Consider the following 18,060-nt stretch of genomic DNA (forward strand, 5'->3'; position numbering starts at 1 on the left):
AGTATATGTACATATATATAAAAACATGTATGTATTTAGAAATGATGTAAATATAAATAATAATTTTATAAAAATAAAAATTATATACATACAATACAAATATAAATATACTTAATATAATATAAATATTAGTATAATTTAGTACTTCGAAGTTTAATCTTTATCTTCAAGTAAATAATATTCATATATTTAAATCTTTCAATGTCTACAGCTGATCAATTTCCACTTTCTTTTTATTATTACAACAAATACCAATATAAATACAAAGATACATCTGTTTTGTAAAATTAAATACTTAGTGTGAGAATTATATTTGTTCTATCTCTTTTTTATTTTTCTTTTGTTATAGAAACTCCCCATCCTCTGCTGTATGTCTCAGCTGTCCACTGACTTCCCAGCTAAATATCATATTTCCCAGTCTTTTTTGGCAACTATGTGTGGCCATGTGATGTTATTGTTAATGAAATGTAAGTAAAAGTAATTAAGTCTCAAGATGTTTACTCTGAGCCTTCACTCCCTTCCTTCCTAGGGCCAGGAATACATATGTAGGGGTAGCTAAAGGCTTGATTGTGTAGACAAGGGTAGAACTCTTAAAGAAGGTGAAGCAATAAAATTGAAAGACTGAGATTCTTAATGGGCTGATGAAGCTATAGCTTCACCTCTCCTGAGCTATTATGTAAAAATAAAGAAATTTCTATCCGATTTAAAAATGTATATTTTGAGATTCTTTCTTAGGGCAACTTAGACTATACTCTAAATAATATGTTTGATTCAAAGAAAACTATCAAAATAATAGATTACCCCAAATAATTTCTAAGGTTCTCTAGGAAATATGAATTGAGTGATCATGCAAAAGTGATGAGTTAGTATAAGTAAAGTTTCACCTTGAAGGTGAAGAGAATGGGATTTTTCATGTAAGTTTTGCATAATTTTAATTCTTCTTTCAAAAAATGATAAAATTTTTCTATTGTACTAAAATATACATAATATATAAATTTGTTTCTATTAAATAGGAGGTATAGATCATAAGTCAATGGAGGAGATAAACTGAAATCATTTTTAATACTCCAGTAAAACAAGAGCAGGCAAAAAAATGAAATAAGAAATCCACAGCTAAAATCATACTTAATGGTAAGAAGCTGGACACTTTCCCTGTTCGATCATGAACAAGGCAGAGATATCTTTCTCGCCACTACTATTTAATATCATACTGGAAATCCAAGCCAATGCAATGAGAAAAATAATATAATAACCAATACTACACTATGTGTTAGCTAACTAGAATATAAATAAAAATCTTGAAACAAACAAATAAAAAAGAACAACAGCAACAACAGCAACAACAACAACAACAGAAATCCATTTGGACCACAATGCTAATTTTGTAACCCGATAATTGTCCTTATTCTTCTAACTTCATTTTCATTTTAAAATAATAACTGTACCAAACCAAGATTTTTGAGGGCTTATGTATGTTAGGCTATGAACTAGAGCCTTAAAAAAGCTGTCTCATTTCTGAAAAAATAAAAAAAACATTGAAATAAGACATGCAAATGTAAAACCTCTGTCTCTGAGTGTCCTTAATACCATCCCACTGATGAAGCCTCCGTCTGTCTGCCCAACTGTTTCCATCTCCTGTTTCCTTCACTTGTACCATATTCTGCTCTTATCTCCTCTTTTTTTGACTACCTTCAGAATCACGCTTCCCACTGGCTTTTTTTTTCCCCCTGCCTAAAATATTCTAAGTTCTGCTGTATTGTAAGGGCCAGAAAAAAATAAAATGGGGGAGGGGTGGAATAGAAAACTTTGATTTTTTTTGAATATTCCCATGTGGATGAGTTGAGGAAGTGAGTGACAGAAAAGGGTCTGTAGCAGTCAGGTTGAACCATGTACAAAGGGAATGCCAAGGACCTCTGGCTGAAAATGTCTATATGCGAGAGACAATGAAAATCATTCCTGGTGGGTGCAGACTCAAGGGATGAAAATTTAGGCCAGGCTGGTTGCCAGTGAAGGAAATTCCTTTGCTTTCAGGTGAAATCCCTGAACAGGGACTGTGTTTGAGTAGTTGCCTTTTAAAACTCTCCTTAATGCTGAACTTTACACTCAGATGAAGATTTAGATCTCTAAGTTCTAGCTGGACTTTCTTATGAAGATAAAACACTATCACCTAAAAATTAAATCTGTTTTACTCTCCATGAACTGTCATATCTTCTCCTTCTTATCTCTCAATTCAAATACCACTCCTTAGTCATTCTCTCTAGAAAGCCAAGATTTATTTATGATTTCTTCATTTTCCTGCTCTTACATCTAGATTATATATCGAACCAATAAACGGACTATATACTCTGTACTTAAAATGTGCCTTTTTAAAATTACTAGCAAGGGAAGTCAGGGGCAGTGACTCTTTGTCATTGAAAATTATTCCTTTTTTTTTTTTTTTTCTTAATACTTAGTTGTAAGCTCTATTTGGGCAGGAACCATATAGTTTTTGCTTGCAATTAAATGTCCAGCCAGGGGAAGTCAGGGGCAGTGACTCTTTGTCATTGAAAATTATTCCCTTTTTTTTTTCTTAATACTTAGTTGTAAGCTCTATTTGGGCAGGAACCACATAGTTTTTGCTTGCAATTAAATGTCCAGCACTAAACATAATGTCTGGCATATATTTGGGATACCTTTCTGGAATGAATTATCAAGCTAGTTAAACATTATTCAAGAGCAAGAAATGATTTTCATCCCCAACCCAAATCCTTATATCTCAGTTTTAGATATGGGAAACCTATTTTAAAAATTGTTTATTGTTAAATATTATTATTCCCAATGTCTGCAAATGGCTTAGACATCTCCTACTGAAGTTGGAGATGTGCTTTCAATTGTCTTTAAGAAAAATTTTAAAAAGCAGTTGGATGCTGAAAGGTAGATCTGAGGTCTAATTTGGGAAGAAGAATGGGCAAAAGTACTATCTTCCCCAAAATGATAATGAAATGGGGAGCTAGAGGCTGGCCCACAGGGAGATGTCAAAAAGAAAAAGTGATTGAAAGCTGAAAACAATTATTTTTGAAGAAAGCCAAGGAGTGGTATCTTATGAGAAAGTTCCCTGTTGGAAGAATGAGCATTCTAAGTTATATCTATGAAGTGATACCAGTATAATGCCCCAAATTCTATTATATAGGTCAGCTTTGTGTCAGTTGAATTATAGGTAAATAAAGAAGTTATCAAGAACCCCAAACATTATTTTAAATTATGTTAAAATTTTAATATTATTACAGTTTTATTTATTTATTGTTAAAGATTTTATTTATTTACTCATGAGAGATACAGAGAGAGGCAGAGACACAGGCAGAGGGAGAAGCAGGCTTCCAGCAGGGAGCTCGACGTGGCACTTGATCCCAGGGTCCTGAGATCATGCCCTGGGCCGAAGGCAGGTGCTAAACTGTGAGCCACCAAGGCATCCCACAATTTTAATATTATTATAATTATATACACACATATCAACATTATATATAAATTAAATTAAAATATGTCTTGTTGATTTACTTATATGAATTTCATTAAAATAAAAAAAAGCAAATATTTAGAAAAACTGAATTACATACTTATTAAATTAGGATTTATTAAAATTTTATAAAATTATTAAAATCAACATTTGCTAACATTTCTTAACACTTCAAGCAAAAATCTAATATTATATAAGGTGCTCTGTAGAAACTGTGCATGTTAAACTTTTATTATTTTATGTAAATTCATAGACAAAGACCAACTGGATATCAACAATTTAATTCCAGTTTTCAGATAAACTTTTTAATCATCGTAATATAGGTCAGTAAGTCACAAATGCCTCTTAAAATTGGTTTATCATTAATTTTATTTGCTATAATTTTGTAAACTTTTGATTAAATATTGTGAATCACATAAATATATTTATTAAGAATTCAGGTGATGGCTGGTTAATATAATAACTTTACAGGAATCCTCAATGAATTCAGTTTGCATTTTAAGTATTACAATATAAGTATTCTTTGGAAAACAATCATATATATGAGCCTTATATAATTAATGCATTGCATATTATAATATAGAAAATTGATTCCTTTATTAACTACATAAAATTAAATCTACTAATACTTTCAAAATGTTTTAAAATCAATTATGGTATTACCCATCTCTCTCGTCGCCTGTACATAATGCTAGTTTTATAAATGTGTACCCCTAAACACACAGAACAGTTATACAGGAATATCAACTAATAGGAAAAAGAGGAAGAAAAAGAGGGAAACCCTAAAGCTGAGGGAAGTAATTAAAAGTTGTGGGACACAGAACAAAATGAAGCAGAGAAAATAAAGTGAGGGCTATATATTATATAGTTTTACAATTGGCCAATTGCCTGCCTCTGCAATCATGTATAATGATTAATTCTGATTGAAGACCAAAGACTACTGGTTTGATATGCTCAGCTAGCTGAATTCCTGAAAGGAAAATGAACTGACAACTAAAACGAGACTGATAATTTTAATTTTAAATAATTTGAAGTCTAACTAAATTTTAATATAGTGGCAAAACTATTAAAATATGCATTTCTTTTTTGTTTTCATATTGGGTTGGTGTATTTTACTGTCATGAGCACATTGGAGGTATGGTATTCCTTGATTTCTCAAGTTAATCTTATCAATGTTAGCCTAAATCCATTAGGTTTTGAGTGTAGGCATGTGTCTGGGCCACTGTAAGAGACTAACACATTTTTACAGATATAAACGTACCTCTTTCCCTTAACATTTGAAACATTCTGAAATTATAATACAACTTGCAAATACATGTCAAAAGAAACTCAGAGCTACTAGGCAGGAGAGTACATTGTGATTTCCAACTGTTGTCATTATGTGTAGCCTAACAAACTTAGCAGTTGTTAAATGCATCAACTCACCTAATTATAAACTTTGTTGAATTACTTTTTATTGGAACATAACAATTAATTTGATTTAAGTCAGGATTCTTTTAACTCAAAATGTCTTCAATTATATTACAGGGAAATTCAATATTGGACCCAAAATTTCTTGACACATTCTAGACACTGTAAATAAAGGCAGTAAGACAAATTCTAATTTAAAACAACTATAACAGACAAAATATTATAGAATTATTTAGGTTTGTCTGTTTTGCAAGTGATAGAAATTCTTATTAAACCAGAATCATTACCTATCTTTCAACGTGAAGCTTCGGAAAATTAGGGAAGTAGCTTAACTAGACAGTTGAACACTTAAAAGTTTCCATCTTCTTGTCTCCTCCCTGCTTCTTTGTGCACCTGTTCTCTCTTTTCACACTGATTTATTTTACCCCTCAATTTATGTTAAGAAAAATATGAGTATTTATATATAAATATAAATATAATATAAATATCAGGAAGTGAGAAGGAAAAACAAAAATAAAGGAATTTGAAGCTTATAATTCTTAGGGATCTCTTTTACCCATCTTAAGACAAATAGATAATCCTAGATCGATTAACCATGACAAAAGGAAGGGGACTCTCATTAGCTTAACTGAAGTTAGGTACTATCCTCAGACTAATCAACTGTGGTGGCAGTTGACATTGAAAACATGACCATTATCAGGTAAAGCTTATTGTTGTAGGGACAGTTATGATACGAGCTAGAATGAAGAGGCAGCCAGTCTCATATAAGATATATTTGCTATATGACCCCAAATAATACTGTCAACCTTAAAAATACTAATCATGACAAAAACTTATCATTTTTGTAATAATTAGGGATCCCTGGGTGGCGCAGCGGTTTGGCGCCTGCCTTTGGCCCAGGGTGCGATCCTGGAGACCCGGGATCGAATCCCACCTCGGGCTCCCGGTGCATGGAGCCTGCTTCTCCCTCTGCCTATGTCTCTGCCTCTCTCTCTCTCTCTCTCTCTCTCTCTCTCTTTCTGTGTAACTATCATAAATAAATTTTAAAAAAAAAGTATTAAAAAAAAAATTATTATGGGTTGTGAAAAACAACACCTCACTAGAATAACCTGAGTAATCCCTGAGAGTTTTAGAAGATTTTGAAAACTTTTCAGATACTGAATATGACAAGGATACATCACAAAGTCAGATTGAAGTATTAAGGAAAAAAATAACATTGAATTTTATGGATAAATGGATGCTATTTATTGACCTTCCAGAACAAGATGGCATTAAGAAGACATAATGAAACCTAACTCTGGAATGATTCACAGGCTATAAAAACCAGTATGTGAATACAAACCTGTACTTAAAGTAAATGCAAATATAGAGTGGGCAAGAAGCAGAAATTTAGATATATGAATAGAAAGAATATGCAGTCAGGTAAATACACTGGTTATTGGATGGTCTCCATGCTCCCATGAGACCAGGTTGGGATCTTTCTTCTCAGGTGTTAAAGCAAAAGCAATAATGCCTTGAGAGAAGAATTGATACTGCCATATGTATTGTTCTATATATAAAATTTGATAATGACCATTTGAACTGGACCAGAAAAGATATGTAATTATTTATTTAAAGTTACACAAAATGAAAACCAAAACCAAACAATAATAAAAATCAATAAAATAAACAAAAATATTACAAAACATTTATGACGAATAAAAATTAGTCTTAGAGCTGTGATAGGTACTCATTGCATTCAGAATAAAAAATCTGTGCACCATTCTGGATATAGTAGATAATTTTTAATCTAATAGAGAAAATTTTAAATAACATAAATTTAAAATGATAAAGTAAATAAGCTCTTTTACAAAATTATGAATATAAGAAAATTAAGCCAAGACAAATTGGGAATTTTACTAGATAAATTTTAACTAAATACAACAAAATAATCTTTGAATGACAACAGCCTAAATGACATAGACCCTGACTGATTTTTGGGGTGCATTGTAGCAAACTTTCAAGGAACAGTTATTTTAGGACAGGATACCAGACAAGAATGAAACTAGAAGACAATCATGTGTATTCAAAATGAGGCAGACATACTAAATAATATCGTATAACCAGTAGAATGTTAAAGAACAATTTTCTGTGACTAGGTAAGATAAATTCCAGGTAACAAAATGTTTCAGCATGGAAATTAATATTAGTGCAATTTCCTAAAAGATTGAAAAAGAAAATACATGTGATCATCTCTATAGATGGTAAGTTGACAAAACTGTTTATTAGTTCTTCATTTGAAAACAATCATTGTGAATTTAAAATAAAGGTGAACTTCCTTAAATTGACAAAAGCATCTATTGTAAGAATCACATGTAAGGAATCTCTATTCTTACCCCTCTTTTACAGTGTACTTATGTTCCTACCTGATGCATTAGGACAAAAAAAGGAGGAGGAGAAGGAAAAGGAGGAGGAGAAACAAAGTAATGACAAAAAGGAAGAATGAAGGTCATTAGACTTCACAATATAGAGATACAGTAAAAGCAGTCCTGAGAGGGAAATACATCGCAATACAAGCATCCATCCCAAAAATGGAAAGAACTCAAATACAAAAGCTAACCTTCCACATAAAGGAACTGGAGAAAGAACAGCAAATAAAACCTACACCCAGCAGAAGAGAGTTAATAAAGATTCGAGTAGAACTCAATGAAACAGAGACCAGAAGAACTGTGGAACAGATCAACAAAACCAGGAGTTGGTTCTTTGAAGGAATTAATAAGATAGATAAACCAGTAGCCAGCCTTATTAAAAACAAAAAAGAAAAGACTCAAATTAATAAAATCACCAATGAAAATGGAGAGATCACAACCAATACCAAGGAAATACAAACGATTTTAAAAACATATTATGAGCAGCTATACACCAACAAATTAGGCAATCTAGAAGAAATGGACACATTTCTTGAAAACCACAAACTACCAAAACTGGAACAGAAAGAAATAGAAAACCTGAACAGGCTGATAACCAGGGAGGAAGTGGAAGCAGTCATCAAAAACTCCCAAGACACAAAAGTTCAGGGCCAGATGGTTTACCAGGGGAATTATATCAAACGTTTAAAGAAGAAATAATACCTATTCTACTAAAGCTGTTCTCAAAGATAGAAAGAGAATTATAGACCAATATCCCTGATGAACACAGATGCAAACATTCTCAACAAGATACTAGCCAATATGATCTAACAATACATTAAGAAGATTATTTACCATGACCAAGTGGGATTTATCCCCGGGATGCAAGGCTGGTTCAACACTCATAAATCAATCAATGTGATTGATCATATCAACAAGAGAAAAAAACAAGAACCATATGATCCTCTCAATCGATGCAGAGAAAGGATTTGACAAAATACAGCATCCATTCCTGATCAAAACTCTTCAGAGTGGAGGAATAAAAGGAACATTCCTCAGCATCTTAAAAGCCATCTACAAAAAGCCCACAGCAACTATCATTCTCAATGGAGAAACACTGGGAGCCTTTCCCCTAAGATCAAGAACACGACAGAGATGTCCACTCTCACCACTGCTATTCAACATAGTACTGGAAGTCCTAGCCTCAGCAATCAGACAACGAAAAGAAATAAAAGGCATTCAAATTGGCAAAGAAGAAGTTGAACTCTCCCTCTTCACTGATGACATGATACTCTACATAGAAAACCCAAAAGACTCCACCCCAAGATTGCTAGAACTCATACAGCGATTCGGCAGTGTGGCAGGATACAAAACCAATGCCCAGAATTCAGTGTCATTTCTATACACTAACAATGAGACTGAAGAAAGAGAAATTAAGGAGTCAATCCCATTTACAATTGCACCCAAAAGCATAAGATACCTAGGAATAAAATACCTAGGAATAAACCTAACCAAAGAGGTAAAGGATCTATACCCTAAAAACTACAGAACGCTTCTAAAAGAAATTGAGGAAGACACAAAGAGATGGAAAAATATTCCATGCTCACGGCTTGGAAGAATTAATATTGTGAAAATGTCTATGCTACCCAGGGCAATGTACAGGTTCAATGCAATCCCTATCAAAATACCATGGATTTTCTTCAGAGTTGGAATCATCTTAAGATTTGTGTGGAATCAGAAAAGGCCCCGAATAGCCAGGGGAATATTAAAAAAGAAAACCATAGCTGGGGGCATCACAATGCTGTATTTCAGGTTGTACTACAAAGCTGTGATCTCAAGACAGTGTGATCCTGGCACAAAAACAGACACATAGATCAATGGAACAGAATATAAAATGCAGAAGTAGACCCTCAGTTTTATGGTCAACTAATATTTGACAAAGCAGGAAAGACTATCCACTGGAAAAAAGACAGTCTCTTCAATAAATGGTGCTGGGAAAATTGGACATCCACATGCAGAAGAATGAAACTAGAACACTCTCTTTCACCAGACACAAAGATAAACTCAAAATGGATGAAAGATCTAAATGTGAGACAAGATTCCATCAAAACCCTAGAGGAGACACAGGCAACACCCTTTTTGAACTCGGCCACAGTAACTTCTTGCAAGATACATCCACGAAGGCAAAAGAAACAAAAGCAAAAATGAACTATAGGGACTTAATCAAGATAAAAAGCTTCTGCACAGCAAAATAAACAGTCAGCAAAACTCAAAGACAACCTACAGAATGGGAGAAGGTATTTGCAAATGATGTATCTGATAAAGGGTTAGTATCCAAGATCTATAAAGAACTTATTAAACTCAACAGCAAAGAAACAAACAATCCAATCATGAAATGGGCAAAAGACATGAAGAGAAATCTCACAGAGGAAGACATAGACATGGCCAACACGCACATGAGAAAATGCTCCGCATCACTTGCCGTCAGGGAAATACAAATCAAAACCACCTCACACCAGTGAGAATGGGGAAAATTAACAAGACAGGAAACCACAAATGTTGGAGAGGATGTGGAAAAAGGGGAACCCTCTTGCACTGTTGGTGGGAATGTGAACCGGTGCAGCCACTCTGGGAAACTGTGTGGAAGTTCCTCAAAGAGTTAAAAATAGACCTGCCCTATGACCCAGCAATTGCCCTGCTGGGGATTTACCCCAAAGATACAGATGCAGTGAAACACCGGGACACCTGCACCCCAATGTTTATAGCAACAATGTCCACAACAGCCGAACTGTGGAAGGAGCCTCGGTGTCCATCAAAAGATGAATGGATAAAGAAGATGTGGTCTATGTAAACAATGGAATATTCCTCAGCCATTAGAAATGACAAGTACCCACCATTTGCTTCAATGTGGATGGAACTGGAGGGTATTATGCTGAGTGAAATAAGTCAATCAGAGAAGGACAAACATTATATGGTCTCATTCATTTGGGGAATATAAAAAAAAATAGTAAAAGGGTATAAAGGGGAAAGGAGAGAAAATGAGTGGGAAATATCAGTGAGGATGACAAAACATGAGAGACTCCTAACTCTGGGAAATGAACAAGGGATAGTGGAAGGGGAAGTGGGCCGGGAGTGGGGGTGACTGGGTGATGGGCACTGAGGGGTCACTTGCCGGGATGAGCACTGGGTGTTATGGTATATGTTGGCAAATCGAACTCTGATTTACAAAAACAAAAGAACTGTTAAAAGACTGGAACCATTAACATACTGAGAGAAAACAATGAACAGCAATGACAATGACGAAGTAAGTTACTGAAGGTAACAGTATAGTTGTCAACTACTGTTCCTATTTCAAAATGGTCTCTTGCTCATATTTTTGGATAGGATATAATGTGCAAATTTTAAATTTGAATTAAAATTAATTTCTATTTAAAAAAAGACTTCACAATATATAGTGTAGTAGTTGAAAGTAATCACCTAACTCTGGAGCAACACTGCCTGGTTTCAAATCCCATCCCTGCAATCTGCTACCAAATAACCTCGAGCGCATTACTTACTATCCCTCTGCCTTTAATTTTCCATCTTTAAAATAGGGGTAGTAATAATAGTAATAACACCTAAGAAGAGCCTTAGAACAACTTTTAATGCATAATTCTGTGTAAGTTCTTGGTCGTGTTTTTAAATTTTAAATATTTACAGGCAATACAAACATCCACCAAAGAAGACTTAAGACTCAACTGGCAAGTGTAACTAGTCAGAAATGTTAAAATACTGTGAGGTAGAAGTCCATAAATAAGAGTTTTAAGACAGAAAATTTACTAATTAAAAAGTAGAATAGAATACAGTTCCCATTCATACGTCCCAAAGAGCACTGCCTTGCCACCGACCTATGCCTCTATAGTCTTTCCCATCAGAGTAAACGACAGTGACAACCTTCTAGTTGCTCAGGCCAACACACTTGAAGTTATCCTTGACTTCCTTCTTCCATACTAGGCTACCTGCCATCAATAAGCACACAATCGAAACCATTATCGTCTTCACTGCTACCACTCTAACCCAGGATAGCATATTCATCACCAGTATTACTCCATCACTTCCATAGCCTCCTTACTAGCTTCTCACCTTTGACACTTATTCTTTATTTTATGGTCAATAAAGAAGTCAGCTATTCTTTTAAAAGGGAAATTAACTCCCAATATTCTTGACTTCCCATTTTATTAAGATCAAAACTTGAAATTTCCAACAATTTCTTCCCTCACTTCATCTATGTCTCTCCCCTCTGTGTAATCCACTGTAGGCTCACGAGAATCTTGCTATTCTTCCAAAAAGCCAAGCATTATCCTGCTTCAGAGGCTTTATACTTGCTGTTCCCTCTTTCTGAAATATTATCCCTCAGATACTCGCATACCTACACTTCTAACCTCAGATATTTGTTCAAATATCATCAAAGGCTTCCCTCATCACCCCATATAAAAATGCAGCCCCAAACACCCACCTGCATGTTTCCTATTTACTATACCCAGCTGTATTTTTCTCCTTATCAGTTAAAACCATATGACATGTTATGTATTTCCTTGACTGTTTCTTAATTGTCTGTCTTCCCCATTAGAATGAGTTCTGTGAGTTGAAGGGCTTTTTTCTTTTTGTTTCTTACAGTTCTATCGCCAATACCTAAAAGAGTGCCTGACATGAGTCAGACAATCAATAATATTTGTTTAATAAGTGAAGGAATGTGTATGTAAGTGAAATAAAAATATTAAAAGTCTGGCAATAAAACAAATACATATGACTGTTATGACTTAAACTGTACAACTTTCTTGATAAGATTTTTAGAAGAGCTGCAAGTTTGGAGAGGCATATCACATTCATTATATTAGAAATACTTCAGATCTCTCTAAATTGATATATAAATTCAGTGTAAGGCCAATCAAAATTTCAAAGAGATATTCATGGAAGCAAACATATTGATTGTAAAATTCATGTAGAAGTTTAAGATACAATAATAGAAGGTGAAAAAGAGAAATAAGGGTGGGGAATCATCATACCAAGTATCAAGACATATTGAAATATATAGCAATTTAAACAGTGTGATTTGGCAGAGAAAAAGACATATAGATCAAAATCCTGAAATAGGTTCATTTGGCTTTTTCCAGATGTGGCAATTTAAAAAGGGACACACAAAGGATAGACTCATCCATAAAAAGTCCCATGGAAATGAAATTTCAATCTTAAAACACGCGCTCAAAAAAAATCTCAGATGGTTCTAAAATATAAGGCTAAAACAAGCTTTAAAATCATTAAAGAAAATATCAAAGAGTATTAAAAAAAACAACTTATACTAGGAAAATATGTTTAAGGAAATAAAAAGAATATAAGGAAAATGCAAGAATATAAGAAAGAAAAAGAGTGCATGCATTTCACTACATCAAAGTTAAAATTTTCTTCACAGTGTATGTCAAAATACACTGTAAAAGAAGTCAAAAGCCAAAGACAGACTAAAAGCGAGTATTTTCAGCTTTATAACAGACTAAGTATTCCTATGTAAAACCACAAGTATATTTAGCTGCAAGTATCAACATAAAATAGAAGAACAATCTTCTGCTTAATAGATGCCATGGACTAAATATTGGTGCACCCGCTTCCAAAATTTATTTGGTGAAATTCAGTGTCCAGTGTGATAATTCGATTTCCCTGTACTGGGGAAATTTGTCACATTTAGCAAGAAGAATGGACAATATTAAGTGTTAGGAAAACTTTGTGGCAAATTCTTGTTTACAGCAGGTGGGTGGGTAAATGGGAGTATCCTTTGCCCGTGGGCAGCTTGAAGGTCTCTCTGAAAACCAGAAGTGTGGATACCAGTGACTCAGTCCATGAAAGATCTCTCAGCGGTACATCACATAAGGAAACATAACCGTGAAAATGCTGTTCATAATGGCAAAACTCATAAAACTACATAAATATTCACTTGTAGGAAAAAGATAAATAAAATATAGTGCAACCAGATAACATTAAGGCAGAGTAAATTAGGTCTATGTGCATCAACTTGGAGATACCAGAAATATTTTAAATTAAAAGCAGATATATATATATATATATATATATATATATATATGGAACTATATGCATGCTATATTTGTTAAGCAGACATGATTTCAGTTGCCATTCAAAAGTCATTACACACACAAAAAATAAAAATAAAATAAAATAAGGTTATTACACAAAATAAAATGGTGCATTTTGTGTGGATGAGGTATACAGATTAAGGGAAAAAGAGAGCTTGTAAGTTTACAAACCAACTTCTAACAATGTGGAAAGAAGGAAAGAAGAACAATAACAGAAATCTGCCCAAATTTATATACTTTAGTATGACCTGAATTTGGTAAAGTCATTGAATTTATGTTCGACAAATTATATTTGCGTGCTTAAAATTAATTTTCGAATCAGTGATGTATGGTGGGTTAATAAAAAATATATCTTAATGTTTAATGTAGTGCTCTTTCCTTACCCCCCAAAGTATTGTTAAACTAATGGTGCATTTTTCTTAGAGTCAATGACATTTAAAAATCAATGAGATACAAGATTTTACTTACAAATTGTTACAATGCAAAGTGGGAGGACTTACACCAGAGACCTCTAAAGAAAGACTAGAGTAACAATGCTATATATGGATTAATATTTCTAAATATCCTACCACTGGCGAATATACTAGTATTGTAGTTTATGGAAAATTTGGCTTTAAAAATAGCATGTAAATCTAATAAATTGTTCACATTGACTCCTGAAAAATTCTAAGAGCAATAGATTAGAAATAACAATATATTCTTTCTATAAGCCCGGTGCTATATGACTGGATCATAGCTTTTCTGTTCTTTTCTTTCTTTTTTTTTTTTCCTCTCTTGTCTTCTCCTTTCCTGGCCTTTTCTTTTGTTTCTAACAGGCATATGAGAGTTGTTAAAAATAATAATAATAATAAAATAATAATAATAATAATAAAATTTAAAAAAAAGAATAAAGTCCTATAAGCACTGGAATCTCACTCATTCCAGTTCAATGTTCCTATCCTGAGAGGGCTAGACAATAGAGTGGATACTAGAAATGTCCCAGATTCCAGTCTTGTGAGCAGGATTTCACTGAATGAAACCAAGTGATATAAATTATTATTTCTCAGTCTGTTTCATTTTTCTTTCATATATTGTTGATTTGATCTCAGATCAAGTAAAGATATATGCTGAGGCCAAAAGCACTTTTGTATGACTTATTAGGACTCCAGACATTGAGAAACATAAGAGAGTGAGGACATGCTCAGAAGAGAAGCTTGCCACTTGTTTGGGGAGGCAATGTACCCGAAATGGCACAGAAAAACAATCACCAGCATGCACAAAAAGTACTAGTTGATGCTTTATCTACTCCTTCAGGCACTCCAACCCTGAAATATAGGGCCTGAAATATAGTAAAGGCCTAGGTTCACAGTTCCAAAGAAAACCCCCAGGAAAGATTTCACAGTCCCCTTCAGGAGGTTTCTTTAGTCATGCTGCCTAAACTGGGTGGACTCATTGGTATTTAGTTTCTTTCAAGTCAAGTAGCAGAAGCAGTATGTCTAGCACCCAAGAAATAAGCAATTGACAGATATTGTGTGATTTATATCCTAAGTTCATCTTCCCATGATCCTGACTTGCTTTATGGAGAACCACCAAATTCCTCCCCAGCGGAAAACTCTCACCTAGAACAACTTAGACCAGTGTCGTTCAATTAAATTTTAACTCCATCTTCGGTTTTAATGGTTCTTATCTCCACTCACATATCTGATGATATGCATCCCATGGTACTTCCATCAGTTTTATAAGTCTTCCACCAAGAACATGTCTAAATATACCTAACCATATAATCATTTTACAAACCCCTTATCAACTATCTTTTAAACAAAACCTAATACAATCTTCTTAACAAATCTATGAGTCCTCTCTTCTGATCAAAGAAACCCAGACCTTCCCACTTGATATACATTTTTTCCTAATACGCACCTATTAAAAGAAGCACATTTCCGTATTTTCCCACATCCTTCCTTTACCCAACTCTTGGAAAAATGTATTTAAATTCCAAAAAGTTAAGGTAGGAACTCAGGATATTTTTTATCCTGTTTCAAAGGAAAAAAATAGTTACTCATCCCCCTTCTTTTCAGAAGGAAAGGAGGATGGCTATCTCTCTCTTTTCTGTAAATAGATAAAAACATTGTTTTATGTTCCTCACCTATAATACAGATTTTATATGTATAGAACATTTAACCTCTATTTCATCATGCTGCTCCAAGGGGAAGAAAACATATGGGGAAATCTGGTCAGTATTTGTTTTTGTGTGTATGTGTGTGTGTGTGTGTGTGTGTGTGAATAAGGATAATTGGTCTCTGATTCAGAACACTTCATGTGCACATTTAAGTTAAAATTGATAAATACAGGGCAGCCCGGGTGGCTCAGCGGTTTAGCGCCGCCTTCAGCCCAGGTTGTGATCCTGGAGACCTAGTATCGAGTCCCATGTCCGGCTCCCTCTGCCTGTGTCTCTGCCTCTCTCTCTCTCTCTCTCTCTCTGTGTTTCTCATGAATAAATAAATAAAATCTTTAAAATAAATAAATAAATAAATAAATAAATAAATAAATAAATAAATTTAATAAATACAAACAATAAAAGCCTAGTGACCACCGGGTGAACAAGATCTCCATGGTTCCAAATTCCATCAAAAAAAGAAAAAGAAAGAGAAGAAAGAAAGAGAAGAAGGAAGGAAAGAAAGAAAGAAAGAAAGAAAGAAAGAAAGAAAGAAAGAAAGAAAGAAAGAAAGACAATGAAAAGAGAAAGAAAACTGTGCATGAGACCAAAATATTCCTGTTCCAAAGGAACGAAAGTCCACAGACACTCATGTGAATACTTTGGGGTTTCCTGGGGAAGAAGGAAATCTAAATTTAAGGAATCTGTAAGATAATAGATTTCCAAGTCACCTTCCTACCTGTACCACAAGTGAGTGTACCTGAGTAAAGCAAAGGAAGTTCCAGCAAAACTCACAGTAGGGATGACAAACTGGGGTTTATTCCCTGTACCACTGTTGTGACTTTCCATTTCTGAAAGTGTATTGGTGCTGATGCTTTACATGTCTGTATTATGAATGCTCTTCCTTTTTAAAGAAATATTCATTTATTTGAGAGAGAGAGAGAGAGAGAGAGAGAGAGGAGGGAGGAGGCCAGTGGGAGACAATCTTTCAGCAGACTCCCCACTGAGTGCAGATCCTGACCCCAGGGCTGGATCTCAAGACCTTGAGATCATGACCTGAACGGAAATCAAGAGTCAGGTGCTAAACCGATTGGGTCACTCACTCAGGCGCCCCTGTATTAGGAGTGTTCTTAATTGTCATAGGATATTAGCCCATTTAGAAAGAGCCACATAGGGATCCCTGGGTGGCACAGCGGTTTGGTGCCTGCCTTTGGCCCAGGGCATGATCCTGGAGACCCGGGATCAAATCCCACGTCGGGCTCCTGGTGCATGGAGCCTGCTTCTCCCTCTGCCTGTGTCTCTGCCTCTCTCTCTCTGTGACTATCACAAATAATAAATAAAAATTAAAAAAAAAAAAAGTAGATTTTCTAAAAAAAAAAAAAAAAAAAAAAGAAAGAGCCACGTATAGAAAAGTGCTAGTACTTTTGGGGTCTTCCAACCCTAAAAACACTTTTGAGTTAAAGTCTCTGTTACTAATGATTTTGCCAGTCAAGTCCTCTTTATTCAATTGCTACCTTTTGAAATTTATTGCTTCTCTATGGTTACCAGATACACTCCATTTTATAAAGCAACTATTTGTTTGTTAACACGCATTTGTCAAAACTAAACTTTTAAGTCAAGGAGGCTTAGTAACACTTGAGGAGTTCAGTCCCTCATTAAATATCCTCTTTTCTTCTTTTCCTTTTCTTTTCTTTTCTTTTCTTTTCTTTTCTTTTCTTTTCTTTTCTTTTCTTTTCTTTTCTTTTCTTTTCTTTCTTTTCTTTTCTTTCTTTTCTTTTCTTTTCTTTTCTTTTCTTTTTTTTCTTTCTTTCTTTCTTTTCTTTTCTTTTCTTTTCTTTTCTTTTTTCTTTTCTTTTCTTTTCTTTTTTTTCTTTCTTTTCTGTCTTTTCTATCAGACCATAGGCAATTACCAAGGCCAGCTTTGTGGGGAAAAGCTGCCCTCCCTTTACAGGCGTTGTCCACAGCCAATGTGATACAGTCCCTTGGAGGACGCAGGCCCTTCTGGCTGGCCAGATTCTTTGCATACTTCATTCCCACATTCCTAGATTTCTTTATCTGAGGCCTTAAGCAGAAGTCTTCTTCAGTTGTCTCTGCACAGGCCTCTTATGGGGGGATGGAAGAGAGAGGAATTTGAGGGTCCCCCAACCATGAGATGACCCCCAGGTCTATGTGGATCTGCTTGACCCCCAACCAGTATACAGTGTGCCATTCCATGGAGTAAAGTGGAACAAGAGGAGTCAGCATCTTCTCTGGTTTTAGCAAGAGTTTATCATCCCACTAAGTGATTAAAAGGTTAGCTTTTTTTTTTCTTTTTTAATTTTTGGCTCATCGTTACTTTTATTGCCACTCAGATATCTGACAGCTCCACTGCCTCTCTGAGCTTAGCTCAACTCCTGACAACTCTAAAATCTGATAGTCCCACTTTGGGCTAGCTCAACTGGAAACAACAACTAAAACCATGGGGAAAGTCCAAGAAGCCTCAACTGTCAACAGAAATCAGAAATTATATATTCC

This window comes from Canis lupus, chromosome 19 (genome assembly GCF_011100685.1).
Source record: "Canis lupus familiaris isolate Mischka breed German Shepherd chromosome 19, alternate assembly UU_Cfam_GSD_1.0, whole genome shotgun sequence".
Taxonomy (NCBI): Eukaryota; Metazoa; Chordata; class Mammalia; order Carnivora; family Canidae; genus Canis; species Canis lupus.